Raw genomic sequence first — 7,433 nt, 5'->3', positions numbered from 1 at the left:
GAAAACCCGAAAGTCTCTGGTAAACTGAAAGAGAAAGTTGTTGAGAACACTGAACTGAAAACCCGAAAGTTTACAGGCTTTGAAAATTCTACCTTTGAGAAGGGAGAATGTTCAAAGAGTGCTTTGAAAAGAAAAGAAAAAGTGACAAATCAAAAATGGGTTGTGAAAGGTTCAGGTAACAATTCTGGTGATGAATCTGATTCCACAAAATTAGAGGAGCCACGTGTAGAGAAAAAGGTTGAAAAATCAGTTCCAACTATGAACGATGAAAATTTTCCACCTTTGCGTGCTGAAAATTTTATGAACAAAGTTGGAAAAGTTGAAATTTCAAATCAATTTTATTCTGACAAGAAGAAATTTGATGTTGAAAAGACTTTCAACGGAAATGTGAAACGTATCTTTGGACAAATGGTCAATGGTAAGGCCAAAAGTGTCAAAGATTTTTATGCTTCTAAAAGACGTGTTCACAAGTCTGTTGAAAGTAAAGATGAAGAAGAAAAAGTTGTTACACCCAAGGAAGGTCAGGCTTGGGTGGATAAATTTTTCAAAGAATAAATACCTGACTTGCCGGAGATCTCAAGTTGGTAATCGCGGATCATGAATCGGCATCTTTCTTAATCTGTGTTTTTAGAAATTTTTGCAGGACTTGCCGGAACTCCCAGGTTTGTAAGTGTGGAGTAGGAATCGGCACCTTGAGAATTCAACCAACAGATGGTAATTGGTTGAAAAACAGGTTTGAGTTGTATGTTTGTGATTGATACAAGTGGTTCAGGTTGATTTCTACAAGTGGTTAAATCAAGGTCATTAAATTGAACTTGAATTAACTATCATTCAAAAGATTGGTAAAACAATGTGATGATTTGATCCCCAATTTTACAAGTGGTAAAATCAACAAAACTTATTTTCCGGAAAAACCATTCTGATTAAAACAAACTTGAGTGTTTTGAAATCATTATGGGAAAATAGTTTGTTGTGAGGGGAAGTTCTGATTGTTTATGCCAAACGGATGGAGAAATGAGGCGATTCAATATCAGTTGTCATGTTCTGTATAGTTTGTTTTAAATTTTTCTTTAGATGTTTTTGAATTTTAGGGGGAGTAAGAAATTTTTCAGAAAATCCAGAAACATTAGAAAATTCGAAAAAGCCAAAAACATGATAAAATTGAAAAATGAGTTTTTGTTGCATAAAAAAGGAAATGATAGTACATCAGTGGACTATCACGACACGCTAAAGAAATGTAAAGTAAAATGTGATAAACAATCTTATTGTGGATGTGTCATTAGGTTTTCGCACATTTAATAAACTGAGACGAGATATAAACCTAAATTCAAACTTGCTTATTCTGTGGGTTAACAAAACTTCTTGGATATATAGGTAACCCCTGAAATCTTGTTTGAAAGGTCCCTTATTCTGAGATACTAGGTCTTTATACTCAGTGATATCTGGGGTATTATCCCGGGACTTCTGCTGTATGGAAATACTGACCTAATCCCCGGATAATACTTTCTGCAAATGCTTGAAACACAGCATCGCCCTCAGCAAGCTGATGAAACAATAAAATTGATAGTCGCTGCTGTTGTAATCAAAAGATCCTCTAAAGGGGACACACCAAAAGTCGAAGCCGTCATCTCTTTGCGTATACAGAAGTATCGACCTGAGCTCTCACGGCCCTCGCACATAACCCCTTTACAGATATCATCTGTGGTATACTCACCTGTAAGACTGAATATTGGGATCTGGATACGGGAGTATATTCAAGTGGTGGGACACACGAATAAGTTTAAGCAATTAAGACACTAATCGTGTATCTCGAAACAGTTGCATTTTGTGTGAAAATTTAAGCGGACAAACATACTGACAATCTAGGTAAATTGTTTAGAACTTAAAATGTAATCAAGCTTAACAGTGTTGATGATATGTCTCAGAAACTGATATGATCCTCTTGCACGAACTCGCAAAAATATTATTTGTAAATATTTCATTTTTGCATTTACTTTCTTTCAGAAAATCCAAAAAGATTTTAGTGTGTTTTAGCATAAATTTTGTAAAATTCAAAAAGATTTTAGACGACTGATGTTGAGTAGCTGATTTTCAAAATTCTAAGTGCTAAACATGAAGAACAGGTTTGAGAGAGAGTGTGAAAAGGTTTTGTATCTACAAGTGGTTTTCAGAGATCAAATCTTTTATAAAATGTCTAACATAGTTTCTAAATTGTTAAAAGATTTAATCTTTAAAGAAACTTATGTGTGGGTAGAGATTGTGCAGGTAAATGTGTGCCAGGTGATGATCCTGAACCAGATGAGAGCCTGATCACGATCTCAGAGTGAATTGTCACACCCCGACCACGTAAAACGACAAATCGTGGCGGAAACGCCGGGGAGTGTTGTAACAGAATTATTGTTTCAAACCATGGACACGAAGAGTTTCATTTCATTAAATATTAAACATTGTTTTAAAGTTAAACAAGCAAATCAAACATAGACTAATATCATTATTAAATCACTAAGGCCTCGTCCGGTGTCACACCCCGACCGCGTATAACATGCAACCGCGGCGGAAAACGTCGGGGAGTGTCGTGGACAGAATTAAATTGTTTCATAACCATGGCATACAAGTTGTATTTTATTTATAAACAAAGGTGTTACATTGTCTTGGAAAGAGAGTACGGAAATCAAAACATAATTAAGCTAGTTCAAACTTCATTTTTAGGCTCTAAGGCACAGGTCCGCCCTAGAATCATGATCATCGTCCTATGGAATAGCTCCTGAAAACACATGTGAAAGTAGGTACGTCAGCATAAATATGCCTGTGAGATACATAGTTTTTGTGAAAATGGGATTCATGACTTGTGTTTAAAGAATGTTTAATAACAGTCAGTCATGAACCTTGTAATTTGTCTTGCTTTGTAAACCATTTGAAAAACGATAACATCAAAGGATATGTATAAATAAGTGCAAGGTTAAATGAATAACCAAGTAAAATGAGTTGAATAAGATAAGTAGTTTGTGAAAATATTGTCTTGTGAAGGATATGTTATTTATGTAAAATGCAATGTGTCTAAACTTAAATGACTTAGATAACGCCACGATATGTAATATTATACAAACATTTATATATAGGAAGTACCAGCGGCGTATCCACCATGTTTGTATCATATTACATACGCCACGTTACTTAAATCATTTACCCAAACCAATCCACCATGTAAATTGTTCATGTGTAAACCAAATGTCAAGTGTTATTGTAATCCATGTCAAGTGTTTATGTTCAAGTGTAAACCACCAAATGTATATGTCAATGTCGACGTGTTTATGTTCAATGTAAATCATGTAATGTGTAATCCCAAAATGTATCATGTATGGTAAGCGAAATGTATCAACTTAAACCATATGCACAAAACAAGTCGTTGAAGTAAAACGTGGTTTAAATCAGCGTTATGTTCTGCGGGAAATGCATGCTCTATTGATATTAACATTTATGTGGTATTGTAAACTATGCATACATCCAAGCCTTGAGACTGTGGCGATAAACCCTTAAACAAATTAAAGGTTTATCTAAGTTATGTATATCGAATTCGGTCATTCCTTCCAGTCCTATCAAACCCAGGACTTCAGGAATGGGAGTTGTCAATTCCTATGGTACCACTACCTACTAACGAACGGCGTAGCTAGTGTTAATGAATGTATTGTCCCATGTTAAACAAACCAAATGTCATAACAAAATGAAGGCATGTGCCCATATGCTGAGTAAACATATGCAGCAGAAATGTTCATGTAAATCAATGTGTCCATATGCTGAGTAAACATATGCAACAGAAATGTTCATGTAAATCAATGTGTCCATATGCTGAGTAAACATATGCAACAGAAATGTTTATGTAAATCAATGTGTCCATATGCTGGGTAAACATATGCAACAGAAATGTTCATGTAAATCAATGTGTCCATATGCTGAGTAAACATATGCAACAGAAAATGTAATGTAAATCAATGTACTAAATACGCACACAATGGGCATACATAGCATAAAATGTAATGAAATCGTGTACTATAATGTACTAACAACATAGCAGGCATATGATGTAAAAACATGGAAAGCATGAATGTAACAGATAGGCACATGTGTTTCACCCCAAAACAGTTTAGAAAACAGTAAAAGATGGGGTTCTATGTACTCACCTCAGATTGCTTTGAGTTCCTTGTATAATAACCAGATAATGCTAAAGATCACGGAATATCAACGGCACCTAATAGGTAGCTTATGTTAATATACCGGACCAAATCGGAAGGATCGGACAGTACGCGGGTTCGTAAACCAAACGAGTATGGAGACTCATGTAATATGGTTCAACAAAGCCTACATACTAAAATGAAACTTAACCTAAGTGCTTACGGTCCATCACGACCCGTTTAGGTAGCTTATGCCACCTTACGCGTCGTTCGCGTAGAACGCGTTCGGAACGCCTAACATCGTGACCACAAGGTATAACCTCGGAAGGTTATAGCTATGGTCACCTAATGTGTTTGGTCAGGTCCTAACGACCGACCAAATGGGTCGGGTTCGAAAGCATAAGCGATGGTTTAGATCGCTTACCTTACGACCCTATATAAGTACTAAACTAAAAGTGACGAGCTAAGCATGTTAGAACATGCTTAACTAAGTTTGAAAACAGGTTTGACATCAAAACAAACGGCTTTGATGCCCACGAGTAGTTTGGTTACAAAACATGCAAGAATGCACATTTTGGCCGAAACTACGACTCGTCACTGAGCCTAGATAACGTGGTGATCAGTAGGTATGGTCACTATGGACCATAACCATCGTGATCACGCTCACGTTATGAAGTTCCATGAACTTCGCATCGACCATAGGCTGGTCAATGTAGAAAGTCAACAAAACGTTGACTTTCGGACTCGAAAAGCGAATAAAAGAGCGAAAGAAGACTTACGGAGGGTCCCCGAGTGCAAATCAAGACCAAATAGCTCAGGTATGAAACAATGGTTTCAACTTAGAGCTCTAGATCTGATTTTGTGGGTTTTTACTCAAATGGGGGGGGGGTATTTATAGGAAAGGTGGAACCGTTAGGATCGTTTTATCGAATATCGTGCCTTGATCTCGTGCGTACATGTGTCCAGGGGTTAGATTCAGTGAACTTGACCCTTGGCCCTTCATTTGGGTGAAAAGGCATCGCCCTTTGATCGAACGAAAGGCCAGATTCTGCATTAAATGCAAAATCTGCTGTCAGACATGTTCACGCGGCCCGCGTGAAAGTGGGTGCAGGTCTTACGCGGGTCGCCTAGCCCCGTCTGATCTGCACCACTTGCAGAATTTACGTATTTGGCCCCTGTTGCGTTTTTAAGCTATTTCCAGCCCTTTTAAGACCTGTAAAGCCATCTTTAAGGCCCTAAAATGATGCCTAAACATTGTGGACATGAAACATGCCCAAAAATATGTCGGATGTCGGTTCGTTTGGCCGTACGATTGCGATGTTCGCTTAATTACGACGGAATGCGCATAAGCGTGAAAGACGATCCAAATGACGCGACGAATGGATTTTTCTCATGCCAAACACTAAGGCATAATATAAGGATGCTTACATAAATTTTTGGATGTCCGGATGTATTCAGAACGTAAGTTATGCGCGAAAGTGCAAACTTAGGCACTTTTTGACACTTTTAGTCCCTGAATGATCCAAAAGTTTGTTTTAGCATACCAAACCTCTCAAAGCCTATTTCTAAGCTATGTAAAGGATATTTATGGTATGTTTAACTTATGGACATGTCCCGGAATGTTCGTTACAGTTCAAATTGGCATACTTTCGCAGTTTGTCAAGTTTAGTCCCTGTAAGCGAATTAACTTGTTTTTGCTATACCAAAGCCTTCAAAACTTATTTCTAAGTTATGTAAAGGTTATTTAAGGTACGTTGAGTATATGTTGATGTTCCGGAGTATTTGTCGCATTAAACTGAGTACGTTTACGCACTAGTTAGCGTATAACTCTCCAGAAAGCGATGTAGAGTTTGGAATTGAATAAGAGTCAAAACATGAAAATTGTGAAACACAATGAAACAAACATTGGGATCAAATTACATTATTTTATTGATAATTGAACTGTTTACAATGATTACAAGCACAATTGTTACAGTCTCCCCTACTTGTGGAAATTTCGTACCGAAATTTATTTGGAGGAAACTGATGGAAAAAGATGCGGATATTTTGCCTTCATTTGGTCTTCACGTTCCCAAGTAAACTCGGGTCCACGTTTAGATTCCCAACGAACCTTGACCAAAGGAATGCGCTTGCGTTTGAGCCACTTGACTTCACGTTCCATGATTTCTACCGGTTTCTCAACAAATTTCAGTGTTTCATCAACACGAATTTCGTCACGCGGTATGTGGAGGTTTTCATCAGCTAAACACCTCTTGAGATTGGACACGTGAAAGGTTGGATGAACATTTCCAAGTTCAGGAGGTAACTCAAGTCTGTAGGCTACCTTACCGATTCTTTCGACGATCTTGAATGGTCCAACATATCTAGGTGCAAGTTTTCCTTTCTTTCCGAATCTGATCACACCTTTCCAAGGTGAGACCTTAAGTAATACGCGATCACCGACTTGAAAATCCAAGGGTTTGCGTTTTAGGTCCGCGTAACTCTTTTGACGGCTTCTAGCTGTCTGAAGGTTATCACGAACTTTCTTTACCTTTTCTGTTGTCTCTAAAATGAGGGCAGGTCCAGTAAGTTGAGCCTCACCGATCTCATTCCAGCAGACTGGTGAACGACATTTTCGACCATAGAGAGCCTCGAAAGGAGCCATGTTGATGCTGGAGTGATAACTGTTGTTGTAGGAGAATTCAATCAATGGAAGATGTGAATCCCAACTACCACCAAAGTCGATCACACAAGCTCTAAGCATATCCTCCAGTGTCTGGATTGTTCTTTCAGATTGACCATCCGTTTGCGGATGATAAGCTGTGCTCAGATTAAGTTGGGACCCCATAGCGGATTGCATGGTTCTCCAAAAATGAGAAGTGAAACGAGCATCTCTGTCAGAAATGATGCTCAAAGGAACACCATGTCTAGCTACAATTTCATCTACGTAGATTTGAGCAAGTCTGTCGGCTGAATAATCCTCACGGATTGGCAAGAAATGTGCTGACTTGGTAAGACGATCAACGACTACCCAGATGGCATCGTGACCTTTCTTTGTGCGCGGGAGTTTAGTAATGAGATCCATAGTAATGTTTTCCCATTTCCAAACTGGGATCTCTGGTTGTTCCAATAAGCCAGAAGGACGCTGATGTTCAGCCTTAACCTTAAGACAAGTAAGGCATTTTGATACGTATAAGGCAATGTCTTTCTTCATACCAGGCCACCAATACTGAATACGAAGATCCTTATACATCTTATCCGAGCCAGGATGAATAGAATAACGAG

This window comes from Helianthus annuus, chromosome 15 (assembly GCF_002127325.2).
Source record: "Helianthus annuus cultivar XRQ/B chromosome 15, HanXRQr2.0-SUNRISE, whole genome shotgun sequence".
NCBI classification, from domain to species: domain Eukaryota; kingdom Viridiplantae; phylum Streptophyta; class Magnoliopsida; order Asterales; family Asteraceae; genus Helianthus; species Helianthus annuus.
This window is presented reverse-complemented; position numbering follows the sequence as displayed.